The 27,500-nt window shown below is 42.2% G+C and overlaps 1 protein-coding gene across 2 annotated transcripts in view; it reads left to right on the forward strand.

Moving 5' to 3' along the window:
* Window positions 1-27,500, forward strand: part of LOC135112741 (lanC-like protein 2) — a 180,617-nt gene that overhangs the window by 126,851 nt on the left and 26,266 nt on the right. For both annotated transcript variants that reach the window (XM_064027508.1, XM_064027507.1), the window contains one exon: window positions 8,050-8,173. The gene's annotated coding sequence lies outside the window, so the exon portion shown is untranslated. The remainder of the gene's footprint in view (window positions 1-8,049; window positions 8,174-27,500) is intronic.

A 27,500-nucleotide genomic window follows, 5' to 3' on the forward strand; every position in this document is an offset into this window, starting at 1 on the left:
TTACAGCCTGTTAAGGTTTTTTTTTTTTTGTTAATAATGCAGGATCCTTGTTAATTTGATGCCAGGATCATGAAAACACCCTTAAAAGTTATACCGATTTCCACTAAAGTCTGTTAAGAGTAATTTTTCACATTGATGATGCAAAATAACCCCCCCAAAAAAAGAAATAAATAAAACCTTGAAAACCCACCAACTTTCACCAAACGAACTTAACTAGAACATGCTGAAGGTAATCGAGGTAAGACTCCAAAATATTTAAGAGTGTGATCCTATATAGGCATGTTGACACTTGTTCTTCCTTTGTGTTCCCTTGTGTTGCACCAGTGGCGTCACCTCGTATCCCTTGCCTGTGTCTGGATGCTCCCTGCTTGTCAGTTCTCATTTCTGTCCTGTCCTCCCTCTCCCTTCCTCTCTCTCTCTCTCTCTCTTTTTATACTTCAATTATTTTCATTCTATTGTTGTATAATATTGTATGAACTTCTGCAGGGACGCACCGTATGGCTCGATGGAGGTATTGCGAGTATTCCTGTATTTAAAAGCCTAACAAAATATTAATGATTTGGCTTGAGAACGTTTTCTTTTTATGTCTAACACTGCTTTTTACTCTCTCTCTCTCTCTCTCTCTCTCTCTCTCTCTCTCTCTCTCTCTCTCTCTCTCTCTCTCTCTCTCTCTCTCTCTCTCTCTCTCTCTCTCTCTCTCTCTTATTCATGTTTTCTTTTTGTCCTATCTATCTATCTATCTATCTGTCCATCTATCTGTCAATCAATCAATCCATCTATCTCTTTACCTGGCCATTCCTTCCTTTGTACTCTTTACCAACCCATCCATCCATCCATCCATCTCTATCTCTGTCAATCTCAGTATCTATCTGTTCATCTGCCTTACTCCTTACCTGGTCATCCGTTCCTCTGTGCACCCTACCAATCTACCTATCCATTCCATCACCTATCAATGCATCTTCACAGCCAAGGGACTCACAGCCTCATTACCTTTCATCTGCCGGTTATGCAACACACCTGGCCGGTTATCAATAGCTCGGTAACTACGGGGCTCTGATGGACTGGTTGACTGACTTGACTGTCTGACTGGCTGACTGATTGGCTGGCTGGCTGGTTGTTCCTTCTCCCGGGACCTCAGTCTGTCCTTAGTAATTGTGTTGTAGTCCTCTGATCCTGTTCCTACTTGTTCTGTGCTCCTCTGGTCTTCCTGCGTTGCTTCTTGGTGCTTAGAAGATTAACTATGGGTAATTGGATTCGTATTTTTGTCTTCTTTCTTTCTTCTTTTTTTTTTTTTGTTATATTTTGTGGGTAATTGGATTCGTATTCGTCTTCTTTCTTTCTTTCTTCTTTTTTTTTTTTTTGTTATATTTTGTGATTATACAAGAATGTTTTATTTCTCGTTTTTTTTTTTTTCGTTGTGTTTATACTAGAATATTTCTTTTTCATGTGATTTTCCTTTTCTTTTCTTTCCTTATTTATTTCTTTAATCTTTAGTTTTATTCTATTTTCAGTCTTATTTTCTTGTCTTTTCTCTTTCTCTTTTTTTCTTTTATCCTCTTCGTTATGTTGAGTTTTCACGTGTTTTCTTATCCATTACCCTCTCTCTCTCTCTCTCTCTCTCTCTCTCTCTCTCTCTCTCTCTCTCTCTCTCTCTCTCTCTCTCTCTCTCTCTCTCTCTCTCTCTCTCATTCTCAAGTTTTTGCGTTAATTTCTCTTTTTCTCATCTAAAACCGAATTCTCCTCCTCCTCCTCCTCCTCCTCCTCCTCCTCCTCCTCCTCCTTTTATGTCCTATTTTCTCGGTCGAGGGAATAAATGGAAATATGCAAAAAATATGAAGGTTGAGGTAATAACAGGAGAGAAAGGAAATATTACAGGGGAGGAAATGAGGGAGCGGCGAAGGGAAAGGTTTGATTCCTGCTTGAGAGAGAGAGAGAGAGAGAGAGAGAGAGAGAGAGAGAGAGAGAGAGAGAGAGAGAGAGAGAGAGAGAGAGAGTTAATTTGTTTTATTGTTCATTATTGTTTTTTTTTTTGGGGGGAGGGAGGAGAGGGAGGGAGGGAGGGAGTTTTCTTTAGACTTTTTTGGTTTTGGAACAATGAGGATTGTATTGTTATTGTTATCACTACTAACACCACTACCACCACCACTACCACCACCACCACCACCATCATCGCCACCACCACCACCACCACTGCTACCACTACTACTACCTCCACCACCACCATCACTATTAGCTTCAATAATAATCCAATTTTCAGCACGAATCAGAAGGGTTACACACACACACACACACACACACACACACACACACACACACACACACACACACACACACACACACACACACACACACACACACACACACACACACACACACACACACACACACACACACACACACACACACACACATGTCTTTCATTCCACTGTACACCCTTGTCCCTTCCCCTCTTGGTGCAGAATTATTCAATCCTCTCTGTCCTCTATTTATTTGATTTGGCTTCCTTCCTCCCCCTTTGCTTCTGCGTAGAAAGATCACAGTGCTTACTTATTCGTCTTAACTTAACCCCATCTTTGCAATATACAACCATTCACGACACTAAGGACAATGTGTGAAACCTTTATAAGCGTCTACAAGAAAGAAAATTGGTTAGAAGATTAAGTTTTTGGAATTTCTAGCCGGTATAGTGTTTAGGGGTGGCTGCAGAACATGATGAAATATCTTATAGTGCTCAATGGTTAAGGAAAGATTTGCCAAATAGCAGTAAACGGGTACAGTTCCCAAAAGTGATATTGCGAAGTACAGAATGCTTCATAAAAAAAAAATAAATAAATAAATAAAAAAAAATCACTATTCAACACCTCCCTTTATTTTTTACATCGCCAGTTCTTTATATATATATATATATATATATATATATATATATATATATATATATATATATATATATATATATATATATATATATATATATATATATATATATATATATATATATATATATATATATATATATATATATATATATATATATATATATATATATATATTTTTTTTTTTTTTATCTGATCAGTTCTTCACATGAATTATAAACTATCCACGCTATAACCACACATACCAACACAAGCATTGAACCTTTTCCCCCTTCAGCCTTGGCAGGGTGTCAAGATTGCTTTCTCCATCTATCACATTCCGAGTTATTCTGATTGGAGTTCTTTATATAAATCATAAACTGCCCTAGCAATAACCACTGATACCAACGCAAGCACTAAGACCTGCCCTCCTCAGCCCGACCAGTATATCGAGGTTTTATCAGTCGCAGTCAAGAGAGGCGTGGCGAGTACTGGGAGTGGAAGGGACAAGGATGGTTTTGGTAGAAGGTGACACTTCCCCATGTGACATGAATGTGGTATGGCTGTCCTTTGTTGACATCAGAATTTCAAGACTCTGTCAGACTCGCCATTCTCTAGAGGATTGAGGAGCAGGAGTGGTGAGGATAAGGAGACAAAAACAACTGGAGAAGACTCGTGCATGGCGCCAACCCTTGACTCTAGGGAAACGGCGAAAGGAGAAGTGATGAGGACAAGGACGGTTGTGGCAGGGGAAGGTAACACTCCCCTTGTGACGTAAGAGGGGTATGGTCATCCTTTGTTATCATTCAGAGCGCTGCGGAAGAATGTTTGCATGAATACACGGAAGAAAAAGGAAAAGAGGTTATCTTCTCTAAGGTACATTTAGGAAACTGTAGGTTAAGGTGAACCTATAAAAGTTTAAAATTATTGTGGGAAAAAAAAAATTCTGGCAGCAAAAAAGTCATCATGATTATATTCTCTTCTTAACGTGTATAACATGCCTACGCGCACCTGATTACACAACAACTGCAGCAGATGATGGTACGAGTAGATGAAGCAGTCTGACACCAGTCACCAATCGCCAGTTATCACACTCACCAGTCTTTAAAACCACGGAATTTGTCATACAGTCCTGATCAGAAGTCTAGTAACTTATACTCAACATTGATTTTCAGTCTTTCCTTCAGTCATAAGAAGTCGCCAGTCAGTCATCATTAGTCATACAGTCACTGTCAGAAGCTGTAGTAACCAGCATTCAAGTTAGACTGAAGAGCTTCAACTTAAGGAGAGGCACAAAACACAGTGGAAGTGAGTGGGGAAGATAACTCGCCTTGTGAGTTTCTAAACTTTTCGACTTTCTAAACGTTTATGCTTCCTCCAACCAGGCAGAGAGACCTTTTGATTTGGAAACCTGTGGAGAACAAGCAATTAACTCATCTCTCTATTCATCCACACGATTTGCTCCAGCTAAGTCTTGGCCTTTGAAGTCTTTTCAGGGGTACAAGCAGGTAAGCGAGGGCCAGGCAATGCACCTCAGCCTCCGGGACTCTGAGTTCAGGGAAAGTGAAGATGAGCATTGCGGGTGTCTGTGTTGTGGTGTCTTTGATGTTCCTGGCGGTAGTGGTTTTTGTTCCTTTTTTTCTTTTTTTTCTTTTTTTCTACGTACTTTCTCCTCTTTTTGGTGTGGTGTGATACTTTCCGAACACAAAAAATGTATTATTGCTGGTGACGATGATACTTCTGTTCTCGCTATTGTTCTTCTTCCTTCCCTTTTTCTTCTTGCCCTGAGACACTCATCTGTGAAATATTCATCAACAAAACCAAATAAATAAAAAAATAAAATAAAAACTTCGTTGCTGCTGATGATTCTGTTGATTGCTCTTGTTCTTTTTGGTCTTCTTATCCTCTTCTCGGTGTGACACTCTTCAGAGGAACATTTACATACGAGTACAAAACAATAGAGAGAGAGAGAGAGAGAGAGAGAGAGAGAGAGAGAGAGAGAGAGAGAGAGAGAGAGAGAGAGAGAGAGAGAGAGAACTTGAGTACCCACCAGATTATTCAGGAATTTATTATTAGATATTCGCGAAGGAAGAATAGAGCTTCCCTTATTCCTCCTCCTACTCTTCCTCCGTGGTCGACAGGATGTTTGGCTTTGTGTGACAGAAAGTAAGTAATATTACAGCTGGTGCGGGAAATCCTCGTCAACAGGAAGACCCCAGAGGCGGGAAGAGGCTCCTTACCATAAGAAAGAGTCAGGAAAAAGGCAGGAGGGAGAGGGAGGGACGGAAGTTAATAGGAAGGAAGTTATGGATGGAGGGGCAGGGAACAAAACGGTAAAGAGGAAATAGGGAAGATAGGAGGAAGAGGGAAGGAGAAAGAATGATGATAAAACTTTTCATGCTCTTTTTATATGTGGAAAAGACAGGAAATATTTAGGTTGTATTGGTGGCAGGGGTGGGATGTATACTGGTGGCAGGGGTGGGATGTATGTTGATGGCAGGGGTGGGATGTGTATTGGTGGCAGAGGTGGGATATGTTATGGTGGCAGGGATGGGATGTTTACTGGTGGCAGGGGTGGGATGTCAAGGTTTAGGCAGGTGCTATACAATACAATACTAGTAACTGAATTATGACGGAACAATATTCTCAGGAGCTAATCAGGGTGGAAACTTTTAACATCATCTACCTGCCAGTTGCTGAATGAATTATCAAAACAACATTTCTTTCCTACACTTGTATTCTAAGAGACAAAGAAATGGAAGAGCAGCTTGAAGAGAGAAAACTTGTGGCAATTGCCCTTACCCACCTCATCTCCATATGGAAGACAATTTTTTCCCACTTTTCCTTTTCTTTTCCTCACTCCTGCGCCTCCAGCAATTTCTCTCTCTCTCTCTCTCTCTCTCTCTCTCTCTCTCTCTCTCTCTCTCTCTCTCTCTCTCTCTCTCTCTCTCTCTCTCTCTCTCTCTCTCTCTCTCTCTCTCTCTCTCTCTCTCTCTCTCTCTCTCTCTCTCTCTCTCTCTCTCTCTCCTGAGGCTTAAAGGGAAGACAAAGACAAAGAAGCAAATGTTTGGACAAGGAAGTTGCCGAGGTGAAAATCAACTTGTCTCTTGAAGTCATTCTGATGCAGAGGGAAGATGACAAAAGAGAGAATGAGGAGTAGGAGTAACAACACTTATTCTTCGTCATAGTTTTCTTGGCTATTAAAGTTGAGCTATTTCTCTCTTCCTAGAATTGATCACTACCTCATCTGCACTATCCACGCACCATCCTCTTCCTCCTCCTCCTCATCCTCCTCCTTCTCCTCTTCCTCCACATCCTTCTCGTCCTCCTCCGTGCCTTCTGTCTTGCTGTCCTATCTCTCTATCCTATATCTAGTTAGAAGCAGTTCCCAAGCAGCCTTGCAAAGACCTAAATGACTGTTGATGTTTGGTTATCCTTTGTAATCCTTTGTAATCCTCCTCCTCCTCCTCCTCCTCCTCCTCCTCCTCCTCCTAGCAATCACAATCAACTTTTATCACCGTTTTACTGCAAATCAACAACTTCTCTCAACTCCCATCACGCATTTTTCCCTCCACGACACCTCTTGACCCTCCCGCAGCATTCCTTACCCTCCCACAGCAATCTTTCCCCTTCCCAGGCACCTTATCTCTTCTCTTACGTCCCTTACACTCCCCAGCATTCCCTATCCCCTCCCCAAGCACCAGGAAAACAGGAGTTCTAAGTCAATGGGGCTTTGTCATATGCTAACCTAACTACACCTGGGTAATCTCATTGCTTAAGCCTCTCCGAGTCTCGACGTATCCAGGAGAAGGAAGAGGAGGAGGAGGATGAGGAGGTACAGGAGGAGTAACCAGCTCTTCCCCAACTTTACTTTATAAGCGGTTGTTTCTCAGTCATGTTCCTGCAGAGTCGCCCCTTTGAAGCCACGCCTGCCTTTTTCTTTTCAAGTTAGCAAGGGAAGCTTTGGGTGTTCTTTTGATGCCGTGAGGACATCTAAGGGCTCCTGCTTGCCACTTTTCATGCCTTTCTGCTTCTACCTTGCTCGTATTAACTTGTCTGTTGTGTATTTTTTGTTCATATATTCGTTTATTTGTGTGTGTGTGTGTGTGTGTGTGTGTGTGTGTGTGTGTGTGTGTGTGTGTGTGTGTGTGTGTGTGCGTGCGTGTGTGTGTGCGCGTGTGTGTGCGCGTGTGTGTGTGTTTCTTGCAGCTTCAGTGTCAGAAACAAGGGAATTATTTACTGCTTGTGATATTTATGGTAACAAAGTACAAGGAAGAATTATTTTCCAAGGGTTTATTTTGTACACTCCATTCTTACTTTCCTCATTATTTGCATATTCTTTTTGACTACTCTTCGGGAAATGGCACCCTTCATTGAGCCTTCTTTTCCCAGACTTCTTCTTGTTCTTGGCAAGAGCTCCACTTTCATGAAATAATGATAATAATAATAATAATAATAATAATAATAATAATAATAATAATAATAATAATAATAATAATAATACATAGATAGATAAAATAATAATACTTGTAACTTCGGAAACCTTTTCTAACAATCTCGTAAACCGAATTATCATCACTATTTCGTCAAACCGCCTTATTTTTCCTTGTAAACTTGTAACGCTTATAAAATTTAATGTTTGACCACTAATCCATCCTTTCTAAAGTAATTACAGAAACAGGAGTCTGAAGTCTAACTGTATTAATTAACGTTTTTAATCAACAGGAATTAGATCAGATTAGTCAGAAATGCGTTTTAGTTACCGAAAGTCATTATGGTTGCAGCGTAACGGGCTTTGTATATAAACGACAGGGAAAATTGGTATATATAAATAGACAAATCATCCCCCTGGAAAATAAGTGAATAAATAAAAATAAAATAAATAAGCGAATGAAATAGATGAAAAGAAATCAGGCACCACTTTCAATAAAGCTTCAAAATTTTATACTCTGTTGCAAATTTATTTTTCGTGTGTTTGCTTTGTTTTATCAATCCAGAACCAGGCCACTGTGAGCGAGAGAGAGAGAGAGAGAGAGAGAGAGAGAGAGAGAGAGAGAGAGAGAGAGAGAGAGAGAGAGAGAGAGAATGTGTGTGTGTGTGTGTGTGTGTGTGTGTGTGTGTGTGTGTGTGTGTGTGTGTGCAATCAGAGACATCTAGCGGAAATAATTGGTATGACCGTCTCTCGTGTACGTTCCAGTATCGCCTCAACCAATCAGCTCACACCTCCACGCCCCAGTTCAGCCAATCAGCATCGATCTTGCCACGCTCCTCTCCCGGAACCACTAAAGAACCTTGGAACTCACGCACTCACTCATGTAAAGGTACGCAAATGCTCTCTCCCTCTCTCTCTCTCTCTCTCTCTCTCTCTCTCTCTCTCTCTCTCTCTCTCTCTCTCTCTCTCTCTCTCTCTCTCTCTCTCTCTCTCTGCATAAAAACCCCCTCACATACCAAGAGAGAGAGAGAGAGAGAGAGAGAGAGAGAGAGAGAGAGAGAGAGAGAGAGAGAGAGAGAGAGAGAGAGAATCTTGTTTTTCATGTATATTTTTATTGTTTTTACTGATACTATCTCTTGTGTTATTGTTTTTATTCTATTTATTTATTTTTTTAGATTTTAAAGTCAATTTATAGGGAATGAGAAAAAAAGTGATCAGAGAGAGAGAGAGAGAGAGAGAGAGAGAGAGAGAGAGAGAGAGAGAGAGAGAGAGAGCAACACTCCAGAGACTTACATTTATCGATGTGCTTCTTTCTACCCTTCAAAAATAATCACGGAAGGAGCATTGGTGGGGAGCATAATGAACCACCAGCACCGTTCATTCCCAGTCCTCCTCATCCTTCTTCCTTCAGCTGCTCCTCGTTCCTCTTTACTTTTTGACCGAAGGAGGAGGAGGAGGAGGAAGAGGAAGAAGAGGAGGAAGACTGATTATTGTTTTCATACTTTTCTTTTTCTCTCTTTTTTTATTTTGCTTTTCTCTTTGGTTTCTGGTTTCTCATTGATGGTTCTTTCTTCTTGAGGTCATTTTTAGGTCTCTCTCTCTCTCTCTCTCTCTCTCTCTCTCTCTCTCTCTCTCTCTCTCTCTCTCTCTCTCTCTCTCTCTCTCTCTCTCTCTCTCTCTCTCTCTCTCTCTCTCTCTCTCTCTCTCTCAATTATTGTTTGTTTTGAAGGAAGGAAAGGTTGGATTGTGAGGTAAAAATTAACGCAAGATTGGAATTCCGCTTATTTTTTTCTTTAGTTCGTTATTTTATTTCTGTTTTCTGTTGTTGTTGTTGTTGTTGTTGTTGTTCTTGTTCTTGTTCTTGTTGTTGTTGTTGTTGTTGTTGTTGTTGTTGTTGTTGTTGTTGTTCTTCTTGTTCTTCTTGTTCTTGTTCTTGTTCTTCTTCTTCTTCTTCTTCTTGTTCTTCTTCTTCTTCTTCTTCTTCTTCTTCTTCTTCTTCTTCTTCTTCTTCTTCTTCTTCTTCTTCTTCTTCTTCTTCTTCTTCTTCTTCTTCTTCTTCTTCTTCTTCTTCTTCTTCTTCTTCTTCTTCTTCTTCTTCTTCTTCTTCTTCTTCTTCTTCTTCTTCTTCTTCTTCTTCTTCTTCTTCTTCTTCTTCTTCTTCTTCTTCTTCTTCTTCTTCTTCTTCTTCTTCTTCTTCTTCTTCTTCTTCTTCTTCTTCTTCTTCTTCTTCTTCTTCTTCTTCTTCTTCTTCTCATTGTTATGTTACTCAGCGTCGCCCTCCTCCTCCTCCTCCTCCTCCTCCTCCTGCTCCTCCTCATCTTCCTCCTCCTCCTCCTCCTCCTCCTCCTCCTCCTCCTCCTCCTCCTCCTCCTCCTCCTCCTCCTCCTCCTCCTCCTCATCTTCCTCTTCCTCTTCCTTGTGTCCACTTTTATTATTATTATTTTTCTTGAATGTAATGGTTCCCGTAAATACACCGAAAGCGAAGGAGTATAGAACAGTGAATAAAAATGTGCAGGTCCATGATTGCTTCTTGGGGCCAGAAAGAAATATCAATGCACGTGAAGGAAATATGAGGAAATGTATGCAGTGCTTGAACATAACGAGGTCTTATAACGCGCTAGGGAGAGGGAGAGAGAGAGAGAGAGAGAGAGAGAGAGAGAGAGAGAGAGAGAGAGAGAGAGAGAGAGAGAGAGAGAGAGAGAAAGACTAACAGACAGACAGACGGCCAGACAGAGACAAATAACATAGACATTCAGACAGACTGACACAAACACACAGATAGCTAGATAGAAACAAAAACACATGTACAGACAAACAAGCAGACTAGCCAAAAAAAGAAAAATAAATAAATAAATAAATAAAACTAACAAAAAAAAAAAGAAAGAAAAGAAAGCTATCAGTTTATCAACATTTCCACCCACTACATTGAGAAAAAGAGAAAAAGAAAAAAACAGAGAGAGAAAGAGGGAGAGAGAGACAAAAAGAGAGAGCCAGCAAGCACACAATAGCTCTCAGTGACTCCCGGTAACAAAAAGAGCATCAGCAGAGGAGGAGAAGAGAGGAGAGGAGAGAAATGAAAGGCGGCCTCTCTCTGTTGCAGCATCAGACTCACAGGAAGGAAACACAGGCCCCGCTACACCTTGCAGTCCCCGGTGAGGGCTGGCTATATTGTAGGATAAGGAAGGTCACGAAGGATTCTCTCTCTCTCTCTCTCTCTCTCTCTCTCTCTCTCTCTCTCTCTCTCTCTCTCTCTCTCTCTCTCTCTCTCTCTCTCTCAGTATTCCTTCCTGTTTCTCTCTGTCCATCTCATTTAACTCCTGCTTAAGTTACTTTTTGTTATTTTTTCTCTATAGCAGACAGTTTTAGATGGAGTAACATGTCTCACTTTCAACCTCTCCTACCATATTCCACGACTGTCTCTCACTGTTGCGTGTTGTTGTCGTGGGCTGAGATGTTGCATGGATTTGGTATGTAAAGGCTGCTGGAACACTCACAAACATTTTCATATATTAATTAACAACTACTAATTACTTACATTTCTCACAAGTCAAAAAATTTCTCACTCGCATTCATCTTCAAATTATTCAAAGTTGTTAGGTGTCACTTTATATCTGTTCAACATGTTCACTGATCAACGCAGTCATCTTGAGAAAAACATAAACAGTATCAAATGCATAACACAACAAATATTGAATCGGCGCAATTAATGTTCAGTTAGAGAACACACATGATATCAGCATCACATCAATTACCATAAACATTCCATAATTAAGTAAATTTTCGTACACCATACAAACCTGTCATACCAAACATAAAGCATCAAATAAACATCCTACTCCTCCTTTAATAAGATAATTGATTTATAGACTGCATTACTCTTTCAAACTCCATTTACTTTTAAGTTATTCTGTTCATCTCGACCCCTCTCTGGTCAGGTCCTCAGGAAACTCTGGCTCTCTGTCTGCTACTTTCTCCTACTGCATTATTCTACTGTTACATGCTATAATATCCAATCACTTAGGTCTGCCTATTTCCCTCAGAAAATTATCTGTTTTCATAACATTTTACATATCTGCCATTCACATTGCTCACTTATGGTTGTGATCCGCTCACAGGCGTGGTGCTTGATACAGAAGCCAGTTAGAGGGTAGGGGCAGTTTGGAGGCGGAGCGTTAGTGGGCATGGGTATTTTTCTATAGGTTAACTTGTCCTTCCTGGTGCCTCACGTCTCCTGGCCGACCCTCACGCTTCCTGGCCTCACGCCTCCTGACCTACTTACCCTTTCAAATCCTTTCTCTGCCTTGTCCCTGCTATCATTATCGTTAACCTCTCTTTGACCCAGGCTGCCTTCGCAGGTTTTATGGCTGTCTGCCTGTTGTGGACTGTGTGGGTCCTGTGTCCATGTTTGTGTTTTCTCGGCTCCCTTGATATCAAGTGCTAATTATTTTCACTTTCCCAGGTAATATGAGCACTTGTTATTCTCCCTACTTCATTCATCTTCTCCATTTCTTCTTTCCTCCTCCTTATTCTATCTTCTCTTCTTTCTTCTTCCTTATTTTGTGTTCTTTATCCTTCTTTCTTGACAATACAATATTCACTGTGTTGTGGGGTCACCACATTGCTCTTTTCCTTTGACCTTGCTGTCCGTTTGCCTCAGAACTCATAGAATCTGTAATTGTAGTATAGTCATTCAGAAGGTCTCGTTGTCCAGTCTCTCTCTCTCTCTCTCTCTCTCTCTCTCTCTCTCTCTCTCTCTCTCTCTCTCTCTCTCTCTCTCTCTCTCTCTCTCTCTCTCTCTCTCTCTCTCTCTCTCTCTCTCTCTCTCTCTCTCTCTCTCTCTCTCTCTCTCTCTCTCTCTCTCTCTCTCTCTCTAATATTTTTCTTTATATCTCTTGTTCATCTTTCTTCCTTTCCCTCTCCCTCTTTCCATTCCTCTCTCAGTGCCTCGTTTATTCACTTCACTCATTCTTTTAATCCATCTCTTCTTCATCTTTCCTCTTGTCCCCTCCTGAATCTATTTTTTTCTCTCTTTGTCATCCCTCCTCTTTCTTAATTTTTTCTCTTCCCTTTTATGCTCACTCATGCTTTCCTTGTCTCCCTTCTTCGTTTCTTCCTTCCTTGCTTTATTCCCTCCCTTCTTTCATTGTCATTTTTCTTGTCTCTACCCATTCTAGCCTCCTTTCCTTCTTCCTTTCTTCTCTTTGGTTTCTTTGCTTGCTCCCTTCCTTCCTTTCTTCATTCATTCATTTATTCATTCCTTATATATTTATTTCCCTACTTTCCTCTCTGCCCTCCTTCCTTCCTTCCTTCCTTCCTTCCTTCCTTCCTTCCTTCCTTCCTTCCTTCCTTCCTTCCTTCCTTCCTTCCTTCCTTCCTTCCTTCCTTCCTTCCTTACTTCCTCCTTCCCTCCATCCCTTCCTTCCTTTCCTCCTTCCCTTCCTCAATCTCTCCTTCCCTCCCTTCCTCCTTCCTTTCTTCCTTTCTTTCCTTCCTTCCTTCCTTCTTTCTGCAGGACAGACACGAGGCTGAGTGAGGCAGAAATCAAATGCCAATTGAGAGAAAGAGAGAGAGAGAGAGAGAGAGAGAGAGAGAGAGAGAGAGAGAGAGAGAGAGAGAGAGAGAGAGAGAGAGAAATGCGATGACTGACTGTTCCCAAAGTTTCTGTACTTAAAAATTTGACCAAAAAGAGAGTAAAAGCAATGAAAAATAACACAAAAGCAAATGAAAACTAGAAATTAATTGTACGAGGAAAACTTGAGAGAAAAATAAACTGAAGAAGAAACAAAAGGAAAAAAGTGAAAAGAAAAGGAAAGAAAATGAAAGAGGAAAGTCGTGATTGGATGGTGGATATTTTTTTCTTTTTTTAAGTTTTGTTTGTCTTGTTTCGTCTTGTTTTGTCTTTTTCTTCTTTTTGTATTTTAACATTGAAGTTTGTTTGGTGTTTGGCCATTTTGATTTACTGTCTGTCTGTCTGTCTGTCTGTCTGTCTCTCTCAGTCCTTCCCTGTATCTACTCCCTGACCTTTAAATATATTACATGGAGGGAGCGAGGGATGGTATGGAAAGAGATATTTAGCATAACATATTTCTCATGCATTAATTTAACAGTTAAGGATCTTTACAATTACCCACCCTTCCTTTTTTCCTTCCCTTTATTCATCATCTAACAAAAAAAAAAAAGATTTAGTTAGGGAGGGAGATCATATAGAGATTCATAAATACTTTATGTAATATTTTTCTTTTTCATGCATTAGTTTTTTTTTTTTTTATGTAAGAAGGATACTGGCCAAGGGCAACAAAAATCAATAAAAAAAATGCTCACTGAAATGCCAGTCCCGTAAAAGGGTCAAGGCAGTGGTCAAAAATTGGTGGATAAGTGTCTTGAAACCTCCCTCTTGAAGGAATTCAAGTCATAGGAAGGTGGAAATACAGAAGCAGGCAGGGAGTTCCAGAGTTTACCAGAGAAAGGGATGAATGATTGAGAATACTGGTTAACTCTTGCGTTAGAGAAGTCGACAGAATAGGGGTGAGAGAAAGAAGAAAGTCTTGTGCAGCGAGGCCGCGGAAGGAGGGGAGGCATGCAGTTAGCAAGATCAGAAGAGCAGTTAGCATGAAAATAGCGGTAGAAGACAGCTAGATATGCAACATTGCGGCGGTGAGAGAGAGGCTGAAGACAGTCAGTTAGAGGAGAGGAGTTGATGAGACGAAAAGCTTTTGATTCCAGCCAGTCTAGAAGAGCAGTATGAGTGGAACCCCCCAGACATGTGAAGCATACTCCATACATGGACGGATAAGGCCCTTGTACAGAGTTAGCAGCTGGGGGGTGAGAAAAACTGGCGGAGATGTCTCAGAACACCTTACTTCATAGTAGCTGTTTTAGCTAGAGATGAGATGTGAAGTTTCCAGTTCAGATTATAAGTAAAGGACAGACCGAGGATGTTCAGTGTAGAAGAGGGGGACAGTTGAGTGTCATTAAAGAAGAGGGGATAGTTGTCTGGAAGGTTGTGTCGAGTTGATAGATGGAGGAATTGAATTTTTGAGACATTGAACAATACCAAGTTTGCTCTGCCCCAATCAGAAATTTTAGAAAGATCAGAAGTCAGGCGTTCTGTGGCTTCCCTGCGTGCTATGTTTACCTCCTGAAGGGTTGGACGTCTATGAAAAGACGTGGAAAAGTGCAGGGTGGTATCATCAGCGTAGGAGTGGATAGGACAAGAAGTTTGGTTTAGAAGATCATTAATGAATAATAAGAAGAGAGTTGGTGACAGGACAGAACCCTGAGGAACACCACTGTTAATAGATTTAGGAGAAGAACAGTGACCGTCTACCACAGTAGCAATAGAACGGTCAGAAAGGAAACTTGAGATGAAGTTACAGAGAGAAGGATAGAACCCGTAGGAGGGTAGTTTGGAAATCAAAGCTTTGTGCCTGACTCTATCAAAAGCTTTTGATATGTCCAAGGCAACAGCAAAAGTTTCACCAAAATCTCTAAAAGAGGATGACCAAGACTCAGTAAGGAAAGCCAGAAGATCACCAGTAGAGCGGCCTTGACGGAACCCATACTGGCGATCAGATAGAAGGTTGTGAAGTGATAGATGTTTAAGAATCTTCCTTTTTTTTTTTTTTTTTTTTTTTTTTTATGTAGGAAGGATACTGGCCAAGGGCAACAAAAATCTAATAAAAAAAATGCCCACTGAAATGCCAGTCCCTTAAAAGATTCAAAGCAGTGGTCAAAAATTGGTGGATAAGTGTCTTGAAACCTCCCTCTTGAAGGAATTCAAATCATAGGAAGGTGGAAATACAGAAGCAGGCAAGGAGTTCCAGAGTTTACCAGAGAAAGGGATGAATGATTGAGAATACTGGTTAACTCTTGCATTAGAGAGGTGGACAGAATAGGGGTGAGAGAAAGAAGAAAGTCTTGTGCAGCGAGGCCACGGAAGGAGGGGAGGCATGCAGTTAGCAAGATCAGAAGAGCAGTTGGCATGAAAATAGCGGTAGAAGACAGCTAAATATGCAACATTGCGGCGGTGAGAGAGGGGCTGAAGACAGTCAGTTAGAGGAGAGGAGTTGATGAGACGAAAAGCTTTTGATTCCACCCTGTCTAGAAGAGCAGTATGAGTGGAACCCCCCAGACATGTGAAGCATACTCCATACATGGACGGATAAGGCCCTTGTACAGAGTTAGCAGCTGGGGGGTGAGAAAAACTGGCGGAGACGTCTCAGAACACCTAACTTCATAGAAGCTGTTTTAGCTAGAGATGAGATGTGAAGTTTCCAGTTCAGATTATAAGTAAAGGACAGACCGAGGATGTTCAGTGTAGAAGAGGGGGACAGTTGAGTGTCATTGAAGAAGAGGGGATAGTTGTCTGGAAGATTGTGTCGAATTGATAGATGGAGGAATTGAGTTTTTGAGGCATTGAACAATACCAAGTTTGCTCTGCCCCCATCAGAAATTTTAGAAAGATCAGAAGTCAGGCGTTCTGTGGCTTCCCTGCGTGATATGTTTACCTCCTGAAGGGTTGGACGTCTATGAAAAGACGTGGAAAAGTGCAGGGTGGTATCATCAGCATAAGAGTGGATAGGACAAGAAGTTTGGTTTAGAAGATCATTAATGAATAATAAGAAGAGAGTGGGTGACAGGACAGAACCCTGAGGAACACCACTGTTAATAGATTTAGGAGAAGAACAGTGACCGTCTACCACAGCAGCAATAGAACGGTCAGAAAGGAAACTTGAGATGAAGTTACAGAGAGAAGGATAGAAACCGTAGGAGGGTAGTTTGGAAATCAAAGCTTTGTGCCAGACTCTATCAAAGGCTTTTGATATGTCCAAGGCAACAGCAAAAGTTTCACCAAAGTCTCTAAAAGAGGATGACCAAGACTCAGTAAGGAAAGCCAGAAGATCACCAGTAGAGCGGCCTTGACGGAACCCATACTGGCGATCAGATAGAAGGTTGTGAAGTGATAGATGTTTAAGAATCTTCATGTTGAGGATAGACTCAAAAACTTTAGATAGGCAGGAAATTAAAGCAATAGGACGGTAGTTTGAGGGATTAGAACGGTCACCCTTTTTAGGAACAGGTTGAATGTAGGCAAACTTCCAGCAAGAAGGAAAGGTAGATGTTGACAGACAAAGCTGAAAGAGTTTGACTAGGCAAGGTGCAAGCACGGAGGCACAGTTTCGGAGAACAATAGGAGGGACCCCATCAGGTCCATAAGCCTTCCGAGGGTTTAGGCCAGCGAGGGCATGGAAAACATCATTGAGAAGAAATTTAATACGTGGCATGAAGTAGTCAGAGGGTGGAGGAGAGGGAGGAACAAGCCCAGAATCGTCCAAGGTAGAATTTTTAGCAAAGGTTTGAGCAAAGAGTTCAGCTTTAGAAATAGATGTGATAGCAGTGGTGCCATCTGGTTGAAGTAGAGGAGGGAAAGAAGAAGAAGCAAAGTTATTGGAGATATTTTTGGCTAGATGCCAGAAATCACGAGGGGAGTTAGATCTTGAAAGGTTTTGACATTTTCTGTTAATGAAGGAGTTTTTGGCTAGTTGGAGAACAGACTTGGCATGGTTCCGGGCAGAAATATAAAGTGCATGAGATTCTGGTGATGGAAGGCTTAAGTACCTTTTGTGGGCCACCTCTCTATCATGTATAGCACGAGAACAAGCTGTGTTAAACCAAGGTTTAGAAGGTTTAGGACGAGAAAAAGAGTGAGGAATGTACGCCTCCATGCCAGACACTATCACCTCTGTTATGCGCTCAGCACACAAAGACGGGTCTCTGACACGGAAGCAGTAGTCATTCCAAGGAAAATCAGCAAAATACTTCCTCAGGTCCCCCCAACTGGCAGAGGCAAAACGCCAGAGGCACCTTCGCTTAGGGGGATCCTGAGGAGGGATTGGAGTGATAGGACAAGATAAAGATATGAGATTGTGATCGGAGGAGCCCAACGGAGAAGAAAGGGTGACAGCATAAGCAGAAGGATTAGAGGTCAGGAAAAGGTCAAGAATGTTGGGCGTATCTCCAAGACGGTCAGAAATGCGAGTAGGGTGTTGCACCAATTGCTCTAGGTCATGGAGGATAGCAAAGTTGTAGGCTAGTTCACCAGGATGGTCAGTGAAGGGAGAGGAAAGCCAAAGCTGGTGGTGAACATTGAAATTTCCAAGAATGGAGATCTCTGCAAAAGGGAAGAGGGTCAGAATGTGCTCCACTTTGGAAGTTAAGTAGTCAAAGAATTTCTTATAGTCAGAGGAGTTAGGAGAGAGGTATACAGCACAGATAAATTTAATATGAGAGTGACTCTGTAGTCGTAGCCAGATGGTGGAAAACTCGGAAGATTCAAGAGCGTGGGCACGAGAGCAGGTTAAGTCATTGCGCACATAAACGCAGCATCCAGCTTTGGATCGAAAATGAGGATAGAGAAAGTAGGAGAAAACAGAAAAGGGGCTACTGTCAGTTGCCTCAGACACCTGAGTTTCAGTGAGGAAAAGAAGATGAGGTTTAGAAGAGGAGAGGTGGTGTTCTACAGATTGAAAATTAGATCTTAGACCGCGAATGTTGCAGAAGTTAATAAAGAAAAAGTTGAGGGGGGTGTCAAGACACTTAGGGTCGTCGACAGAAAGGCAGTCCGACCTGGGGACATTTATGGTCCCCTCCCCAGATGGGGACTCCGAGGCTGGTGTAGGAGTCGCCATGATGATTTTAAAATTTTTGAGTGAAGGGTGTGTGTGTTATTAGGTGCTTGTAGTTTTGTGTGGAGGAAGAGAGTTGTCTTTAGAGGGCAGGCTGTGACTGCCCCCTTGTGTTGTGAGATACAAAGGGAAACGTTCAGTGAGGTCACAGCTGGGTTTAATGATAAGTTCACAGCACCCCCTGAACAGTGCTTTAGACCTCACTGGGAGTAATTATCGTTTCGGCAGGTGTCTACTGCCTCCTCCTCTAAGGAGTTAAGAGTAGTTAAGACCCTCCGTCCATTTTTCTTTTTTATTTATATTCCCTGACCTCTAAATATACTGGTGATGTAATAAGAGGGAAAGTATAAAAAAGTCAGATATATTTTTCTTCAATAATTAGAGAACCTTTAATTTTTTTCCCCTCCCTTTTCCTTCCCTGTATCCTCCCTCTGATCTCTAAATAGGAAGTAATGAGGTGAGGTGAGGCAGGGAGGGTATAGACTCATTGTTATCGACCATAATATATTTTTTCTGCATTACTTAAACTTATAAAATTACCTCTCTCTCATTTTCCTTCCCTTTATCTTTCCTCTGACCTCTAAATATGTTGTAATTAGATGAGGCAGGGGGAGTATACACCCTACCTCCCTCTTACCTGCCCCCTTCCTGGTCCTCTGCTTCCCCCTGGCTGGTCCCCTGCCCGCCCCCTCATCTGTATATTAGCTGTCGTCACCTTTTTGGAGGCGATAAATTAAAGATGTGAACTAATTATCAAGAGTAATGTGTTTGTGAGGAAAACAGTGTAGTCTTACTTTTTTTTTTTTTTTTTTTTGTGTGTGTGTGTGTGTGTGTGTGTGTGTGTGTGTGTGTGTGTGTGTGTGTGTGTGTGTGTGTGTGTGTTGTCGGCGCTTTACTTTATAAAATTGTCTTGTTAGTGCTGCTGCTGCTACAACAACAACAACAACAACAACAACAACAACAACAACAACAACAACAACAACAACAACAACAACAACAACAACTACTACTACTACTACTACTACTACTACTACTACTACTACTACTACTACTACTACTACTACTACTACTACTGCTGCTGCTGCTGCAATAATGATTGAAAAAAAGAAGAAAAAAAGAAGAAGAAGCAGATTTAAATACCTGCTCATTAATAATCTTTATTAATGAGGTTGCAATAATGACTCTCTCTCTCTCTCTCTCTCTCTCTCTCTCTCTCTCTCTCTCTCTCTCTCTCTCTCTCTCTCTCTCTCTCTCTCTCTCTCTCTCTCTCTCTCTCTCTCTCTCTCTCTCTCTCTCTCTCTCTCTCTCTCTCATCACAAGCACACACCACACCCTTTCTCTAAGCCTGTAACGCAGGTAATCCACTCACACACACACACACACACACACACACACACACACACACACACACACACACACACACACACACACACACACACACACCTAATTGGATTTGCAGTTGGTGGTGGTTGTGGTGGTGATTGGAAAGCGCCACTCTCTCGCAGTATTGGTGATCTGGTCTGGCGCCTTGTGTGTGTGTGTGTGTGTGTGTGTGTGTGTGTGTGTGTGTGTGTGTGTGTGTGTGTGTGTGTGTGTGTGTGTGTGTGTGTGTGTGTGTGTGTGTGTGTGGAGGCTAGGTGGTTGAAAATACCGAAGAAAAAAATGAAAAAAAAGGGAAAAAAAAACGAGATAGGGTTAGTAGATGAGCTGTTAGGTGGGGAGGGGATAGTTAGAAGAGACGCTAGTAGTGGAGGAGGGAGAGGGGAGGATTAGAAGAGGAGGTAGTATTCGGGGAGGGAGGGAGGAAAGGAAGGAAGAGGAGGTGGTGGGGAAGGGATGAAGGAAAGATAAAAAAAAAATCAACTATTGTATATATATTTTTTTCTATATTCGTATGTATTCGTATATTTTCCTGCCTTCATTCAAACCCCAAGGAACTAACTCTGGTAGGGGGAAGGGGAAGGAAGGGAATGGTTAGAAGGGAAGCGTGTAGTAATAGGAGAGGGTGAGGGTAAGGAAGAGTTAGAAGGAAAGCTTGTCTGGTTCACGAGGATCAAGTTTAGTGAAGTTTAGTGGTGGGTGTGATCTGAATTGACGTCTCGTATTTGTGGTGTCGTGTTCTGTTGCCCTGATGCTTGGAAAAGTTGAAAAACACGAAGAGGAAAAAAAGAATTGGATAAAAAAGGTGATGAAGAAGAGGAAAGACGTTTGGAAAATTGAGGAAGTGGAGGAAGGAGGAATTCGAAAAAAGTCGAGGAAGAAGAGAAAAAACAAAAGGAAGGAATGGGTGTTTGAAAAAAGCTAAAGGAAAAGAGGGAAGAGAACGAAATGAATGCTTAAAAAAAAAACTGAAGAAGAGATAAGAGGAAGAACTGGATATTTGGAAGAGTTGAAGAAGAAGAAACAAAAAGAATGGATGTTTTAAAAGTTGAAGAAGTAGAGGAAAGAAGGTAAAAGGATATTTGGAAAAGTTGAAAAAAGAGGAAGAGGAAGAGCTGGATGCTTGGAAAAAAAGTATGATAAAAGGTCGAAGAAAAGGAGAAAAAAACTGAATGTTTAAAAATATTTAAAAAGAAGAAAAAGATTAAAGAAAACGAAAACACGAGGAACATGTGAAGAAAGGAAGGATCAAATAAAAACATAGGAACAGAGAGAGAGAGAGAGAGAGAGAGAGAGAGAGAGAGAGAGAGAGAGAGAGAGAGAGAGAGAGAGAGAGAGAGAGCTGCCCATCCTCGCCCCTTTTCTAGCAGTAATAACACGGCCATCCAAACACACAGCACACAGGCGTCTGCTCAATATAAAGCACTGCCTCTCTTCTTTATTGAGACCCGCCTCGCCTTGTGTCGCGTTCAGTTGTGGGAGTTTCGCCTTTGCAACGGGACTCCCTCTTGATTTTTTTTTAGCTCTTGTTTTTTTTTTTTTTGTGCATCTGTATCATCTTTGTTGGTTTTGCTTTTGTTTGTATTTTCTTTTTGTTTTGTCTGCTAAAATTTGTGGATTGTTACCAAAGTTTGTCAGTAATATTTTTTTTACTCCCTTTTCACTTTCTCTCTTATTTCTCTTCTCTTGTGTTGAGGGCTGAGTGAGTGAGTGAGTGAGTGAGTGAGTGAGTGAGTGAGTGACTGACTGACTGACTGACTGACTGACTGACTGACTGACTGACTGACTGACTGACTGACTGACTGACTGACTGACTGACTGACTGACTGACTGACTGTGTATATGTTTATTTATTTATTTATTTTTTTGTTGTAAGGCTGAAGATCAACTGACTTGTGACTGATTGACTGACTGACTGATTGACTGACTGATTGACTGACTGATTGGCTGACTGACTGACTGACTGACTGACTGACTGACTGACTGACTGACTGACTGATTTACTGACGGGATGACTATTAACTAAATGACAGGTTGACTAAGTGACTAACTGACTGACTGATTGCATGGCTGGATGATTGCCTGACTGATTGACTGACTGACTGACTGACTGATTCAATGTCTTATTAACTAATTGACTGATTGACTGACTGACCGAATGACTGATTAACAGACCACTTGTAAACTTTCTTGTCTTTTAATAACTCTCTCTCTCTCTCTCTCTCTCTCTCTCTCTCTCTCTCTCTCTCTCTCTCTCTCTCTCTCTCTCTCTCTCTCTCTCTCTCTCTCTCTCTCTCTCTCTCTCTCTCTCTCTCTCTCTCTCTCTCTCTCTCTCTCTCTCTCTCTCTCTCTCTCTCTCTCTCTCTCTCTCTCTCTGCTATTTTGTTTCTATTTTTATATTCTGACGGTGTTTTCCTCCTCCTCCTCCTCCTCCTCCTCTTCCTTAACGACCTCTATTTGAAGTCGTTAGCACAGTTGATCAAGTTAGTTCAGAAGTAGAGAAGTTTTCTTTTCTTTCCTTTTTATTCTTTTTATTTTTTTATTTTTTTGTTTGTGATAGCTTCCAAAATATTAACATTAGTATTCTCTCTCTCTCTCTCTCTCTCTCTCTCTCTCTCTCTCTCTCTCTCTCTCTCTCTCTCTCTCTCTCTCTCTCTCTCTCTCTCTCTCTCTCTCTCTCTCTCTCTCTCTCTCTCTTGTGATAGCTTCCAAAATATTAACATTAGTATTCTCTCTCTCTCTCTCTCTCTCTCTCTCTCTCTCTCTCTCTCTCTCTCTCTCTCTCTCTCTCTCTCTCTCTCTCTCTCTCTCTCTCTCTCTCTCTCTCGTCATTCTGATATTTTCTTATCGATTTTTTTCTTTCTTGACGTTTGCCTTTCGTTGTTTTTTTTTTTTTGCATTTTTTCGTTCGCTTTACTTCTCTTTTTCCTTCTTTGTCTTCTTCTTCATTCTCATTGTTTTCCTTCGTATCTTCATGGTACTTCTCCTCCTCACCTTACTCCTCCTCCTAACTTACTTACTCCTTACTCCTCCTCCTCCTCCTCCTCCTCTTTCTTCTTTCTTCTTTTTTTGGGGGGGGTTTCTTCTTCTTCTTCTTCTTCTTCTTCTTCTTCTTCTTCATCTTCATCTTCATCTTCATCTTCATCTTCATCATCTTCTTCTTCTTCTTCTTCTTCTTCTTCTTCTTCTTCTTCTTCTTCTTCTTCTTCTTCTTCTTCTTCTTCTTCTTCTTCTTCTTCTTCTTCTTCTTCTTCTTCTTCTTCTTCTTCTTCTTCTTCTCCTCCTCCTCCTCCTCCTCCTCCTCCTCCTCCTCCTCCTCCTCCTCCTCCTCCTCCTCCTCCTCCTCCTCCTCCTCCTCCTCCTCCTCCTCCTCCTCCTTCTTCTTCTTCTTCTTCTTCTTCTTCTTCTTCTTCTTCTTCTTCTTCTTCTTCTTCTTCTTCTTCTTCTTCTTCTTCTTCTTCTTCTTCTTCTTCTTCTTCTTCTTCTTCTTCTTCTTCTTCTTCTCCTCCTCCTCCTCCTCCTCCTCCTCCTCCTCCTCCTCCTCCTCCTCCTCCTCCTCCTCCTCCTCCTCCTCCTCCTCCTCCTCCTCCTCCTCCTCCTCCTCCTCCTCCTTTTCTCATCCTCTCCTCAATGATAATTTATGTCAGAATCATGGAATTTTACCTTCATGATTATTCAAGATTTTTTTCATAATATTTATTGTTATGTCAAACTGAGTTCTTTTGTTATTATTCATTTCCATTGTGTAGTATTTTTTTAATATCTCTCTGTTTGTGTGTCTGTTTGTTTGTCTATCTGCCTGTTTTCCTGTCTGTCTCTCTGTCTGTCTGTCTGTCTGTCTGTCTGTCTGTCTGTCTGTCTGTCTGTCTGTCTGTCTGTCTGTCTCTGCCTGTCTGTGAATATTTATTTTTCTTGCTTTTTGTCTGTCTGTTTGTGTAAATACAGATCATCTTTTCATCTTTCTATTTATATTTTCCTATATATTACGAGTATTTCTGTATGTATGTAAGTGTTCATGTCTGTCTATCTGTTTATCTACGTATCTATCTATCTTTCTGTCTACCTATCTATTTTTTGTCTATCTATCTATCTCTCTTTCTATCTGTATATCTATCTATCTATCTATCATTATTTATATATTTAGCTACCTGTCTACCTATCTATCTATCTACCTATATATCTATCTATCATTATTATATATTTATCTATCTACCTGTCTACCTACCTATCTATATATCTATCCATTTATCAGTCTGTTTATTTACCTTTCCATGTATCTATCTATCCATCCATCCATCCATCCATCCATCCATCCACCCTATCTACCCATCCACCTATCCACCTATCTATCTATCTATTTATCTATCAGTCTACTTGTATCTACCTACCTGTGTATCTGTACCAGTGTTTTATCTACTTATACAATCCTCGTGTACAAAAACAGTGGAAGCATCAATAACTTTCCCACTCCCTGTCTATCTGTCTTCATCTGTCTCGTGTTTTATGTAGTGGTGAAACTTTAATGCTCCTACAGTACCTTCCTCCTCCTCCTCCTCCTCCTCCTCCTCCTCCTCCTCCTCCTCCTCCTTGTCTTTTTTTTTTTTCTTGCCATCCTCTTTTTAACGTTATTTATTGCCTTTCTTATTGTTCTTGTCATTTTTCTTCTTTCTTCTTCCTTTTTTTTATTCCTTCTTTATTCTACTACTACTACTACTACTACTACTACTACTACTACTACTACTACTACTACTACTACTTTTTTTTCTTATCTGTCTTTGTCAAATGTATTTCCACCACTACTTATGCACTGATATTGATTATTTTTACTACTACATCAACTACTACTACTACTACTACTACTACTACTACTACTACTACTACTACTACTACTACTACTACTGTTATTACTACTACTACAACAACAACTACAACTACTACTACTACTACTACTACTACTACTACTACTACTGCTGCTACTACTACTACTACTACTACTACTTTTTTTTTTTTTCTGCTACTACATAATAATAATAATACCTCCACCCCATGTTTATTGATGTGTCAATTAGGGGCTCCATTACTTGGAGGTCATTAGCCCCAGCTCCCGCTAATGACTGTGGCATCCAACCATATCTAATACTCTATAATATACACATTAGTTGTTAACTCTAAATTCATTCTACCTCTACTCTATCTACTCTTATGCCACTCTCCACCACTGTAGCCTCGTAGTCGAGGCCTCCTAAGTCTGCAGGTATGGGAGTGGAATGCCTTGTCCCCCTGAGACACAGGAGGGCAGATCTGAGGAGGGAGAATGAGAGACAGGCACCTCATCCATGCGACGACATGGCTCCTTGGCTGGTGCTTCTTTTCTGCCATTAGGTCGGCTAGTCTTGAGTAGAAGCACTGAGCCTTGGAGCCCATTCCGCCAGATGTGGTGAAGACCAGAGGTGTGAAGCTGCCCTGGTCAACGTGTTGGATTCTCTCCCCATACGCTCGGATCTTCTCCTGCTCATTCTTGCGGTGGGCGGCCTCCAGGGAGAGTTCGTGGTGACAGGCGGCCATCGGGTCAAAGATCCGTATGTCCATGAATGCTTTCTGTCCCCTTGTCCAGAACCCTCGTGCACTGACGTCGACTCGAGCCTCGTTGGTGGTGTTGGCTGTTCTGTAGCGCAGGTGCTCGCCGTCTAGCGGCAGGAGGGTCGGTTCAGTGGAGACATCGTGGCACACCTCCCTGAGCATGCTGGCGGTCAGATCTCTCACCTCATCGTGCCTGATACATACGAATCCCCCTTTTTGCACGTCATGGTGTGGTTGACGTCATTGGGGGAGCCACACACAAGTACTGGGGAGTCCTTCCATCGGCCAGCCGTACCTCAGAGCAATGGCGTCGACAAATTCTTGTTTGTTGAGGCTGAAGCCCTTCGCTCTGATGGGCAGTGACGTTAGCCAGTTAGAGGCTCCCGTTTCCTGTGCAGTGAGGATTTTTCTCACTGTGGTTTCAGGCAGGATGTTTATCAGGTCTTCGAGACAGTTTCGTTGATGTTGTTGCCTATCTCTAGATATAATTCGTCCTTGCTCAGTGACTGCACTTTGGGATATTTCACCATGTGCGTCCTGAGCAATGATCTTCTCTGTGAGGGACCTGGTGAGCTTGAGGGAGTTGAGGTTCTCCACAGTCGCCAACTTCTCAGGGGAGGTGATTCCCATCCCGCCCAGTCTTGGTGGAAGTTCGAGCAGCGCCCTTTCCCCATCTCCGATGGTTTGGTGTCTCAGTAACGCTGGGAGGAAGGTGTTCCTTATCGAGACCTCCAGTGGTGCAAGGAGAGGGCTGATGCCTGGGATGGTGCGCATGGCGAATCTCCATCGATGCTGCAAGCCGTGAGTGTAGGCAGAGTAGGCTGCATGAGGCTCAGTCCTGGCCATGTCAGACAGGACTTCCACTTCATGTATCCACTCCTTCACCTTTTCTCCTATGTACTCCTTCTTGAACTCCTCTGTTCCGATGACAGCACCCAGATGCCGTTGTCCATCCTTTGTTATTATAATTCCACTGCCACTGAAGCTATCCACTGCACTGTCATAGTGTTCAGGCTTTACAATAAGGACGGACTTAGCGGCATTGGGTGTGTACCCTATGATGGGACCATTGTCGTTCACTAAGCCCCACCATTTTTTTCAAGTCTTTTATTTTGCCGGCCCCTGACAGGTCATCCGCGTACGCCACTTGCTTCACACTCGTTTTCTCATATGAGATAACTTGTTGCAGCACTGAAAGTCCGAGGGCGTACATCGCCATGGCCACTGGGTCACCTTGTGTTGTCCCTTCCATGGACTTTAACACCTTAACACTATTACCACTATTACTACATATGTACAAATCCGAGGGGTCACTATATGTGTTTTCTACATATTGTGCCAGAGAGGGACATTTTACTCGAATGTTGTGAAGCATTGTTTTTCTGTTAATAGTGTTGAAAGCGTTTTTGGCGTCCACTAATAACACCGCTTCACAATTGTCTTCACTGAACATTTCCCTCATAGCGTGGATGGCGGCTTCCCCTCCTGCCTGCTGTCCTGCACATACTTGCAGGTTCCCCGCTGCCCTCCTTACGTCGTCCTTGACCACCGTCATGACGCATTTACCCATGATGCGTCTTATCACCTCGCCGATGCCAATTGGTCTGCATCCCGGCTTTTTGTCCAGCGGAATTAATCGGCATGCTGTGAGAGCCTCGACGTGGTGACAATTTGTGGTGGCAAGCTTCCTCGCCAGTGCTGCCAGGGCGCCGCATAGGTCGTTAGCGGCGCTGCCACAGAGTGCGCCGCTCAACAGGCGACGCCACCCTCTAGCGTCTAGTCCTGAGGGACCAGCACTGCCGTGTGTCTGGAGAGACTTCTTCCAGATCATCTCTCCAGTTATCACCTCGTAGATGACATCATTGGGCTTGCGGAAAGGCCCCTGCATCCTGAGGCCCTCCTCGTCACTGGGGGGAGGATGTTTTCCTTCAGCAGGTGGATGGTTTCCCTGGTGAGGGGCAACACTCCACCTGACTGCTGTTCATTAAGTGCCCGCAGAGCCCTGGACACCTGTCCTTGCCGCATATTGCCAGCGAAATTACGGGCTTTGTCTTCCTGCCCTTGTTGGTTTCCTGATGGTCTTGGCAGCCTCTTCTGGATGGCTCGGGCTTCCTCCAGGATCTCATCCAGTTGGTTGTTCTGCCATAGACCCACTCTTCTTGCGACGGCTTTCACGTTTTCCGCCACCTTCGCATTTCTATGTGTCTTTTGAAAGAAGAGTTTTGGCAGTGTGAAGAATAATTTCATCGCATACGGTGCGAGGGGTGACTCTTGTAAGTAATTGTTGAGGAGGACGACCATCTCTTGTACAATTTTGTTGGTGGCTGCACACTTTGGTGGATCGAACAGATGACATGTCGACCACCCAACTAATTCTGTGTAAGTGTTGTTCACCCACATGATTGTTTCTTCTTCTGTTAGTCCTTTCCAGATTAAGTTTCTCCTCCCGTTTGTATGTCTCGCGGCGTACGCATTGTGTTGCGGTAGCGATGGGGCGTGTTGTGACGGTGTTGATGGCAGGGCAGCCTCCCTCCCATCTCTGTCTCCATCGTTCGCTCTTGTTCCTCATCC

The sequence above is a fragment of the Scylla paramamosain genome, chromosome 24, assembly GCF_035594125.1.
Source record: "Scylla paramamosain isolate STU-SP2022 chromosome 24, ASM3559412v1, whole genome shotgun sequence".
Lineage (NCBI taxonomy): Eukaryota > Metazoa > Arthropoda > Malacostraca > Decapoda > Portunidae > Scylla > Scylla paramamosain.